The sequence below is a fragment of the Ambystoma mexicanum genome, chromosome 14, assembly GCF_040938575.1.
Source record: "Ambystoma mexicanum isolate Mex_15411 chromosome 14, UKY_AmexF1_1, whole genome shotgun sequence".
NCBI lineage: Eukaryota > Metazoa > Chordata > Amphibia > Caudata > Ambystomatidae > Ambystoma > Ambystoma mexicanum.
The window spans coordinates 582,271,911-582,272,604 of NC_090940.1; the positions used below are offsets into that span (position 1 = coordinate 582,271,911).

At 51.9% G+C, this 694-nt stretch overlaps 1 non-coding gene across 1 annotated transcript; it reads left to right on the forward strand.

The window, feature by feature from the left end:
* The first annotated feature begins 220 nt into the window (after positions 1 to 220).
* Positions 221 to 327, forward strand: LOC138527657 (U6 spliceosomal RNA). The gene has a single exon (XR_011283974.1). It is a non-coding gene; the product is annotated as a U6 spliceosomal RNA (small nuclear RNA).
* The last annotated feature ends 367 nt before the right edge of the window (positions 328 to 694 follow it).

Sequence of the window (694 nt, forward strand, 5' to 3'; positions counted from 1 at the left end):
AGCATGTAGTAAAATAAGGAAAGTTAACGAATGGAGGTAAATATTAGGGACCGAGTTGATGAGGCTGCCCCTGTTTTCCTTGTGTGTGCATGGGGACTTCTCTCCTTTCTGTGTCGAGGGTGATATCACGGGCCGCATCAGGCACGGTGGATCCGACAATCAGTATGGGGTTGCCGGGGAAGCCCGTATTTAGGAGATCAAGCTGGTTAGGGCAGAGTTCGCCCAGGAGACAATTGAGCACCTGAAGAAAGGAAAGGCACGCCGAGAAGATTAGCATGGCCCCTGCACAAGGATGACACGCAAATTCGTGAAGCGTTCCATATTTTAAAAGCACCCGTGGCACAATCAGTAAATGCAGTCAGCAGTAAGCATTAAAGGGGCAGTAAGTGCCGAATTAGAACAACGGTCGGAACAGGCAACACGGGAAGCCAGACAGGGGCCCGGTGAAACAAGACAGGAGGAACAAGGCGAGCGAAGGCAAGTCTACAGGAAAGCCAGAAGAGGCAAAAGTCGGGAATGACGGAAGAAAGAACAAGAAGAGCGCAAGAATTCAGCGCATGGGCCAAAAAGGCAGAAAAAGACCATGGGGCCAAATGGGTGCTGGATGTGATGCAAAAGGAAGAAAGGGCTAGGGCAATGTCGCCCCTGCTGCTAGAGGATTCCACGGACAGCAACGAGGAAGCCGCGGTACCCC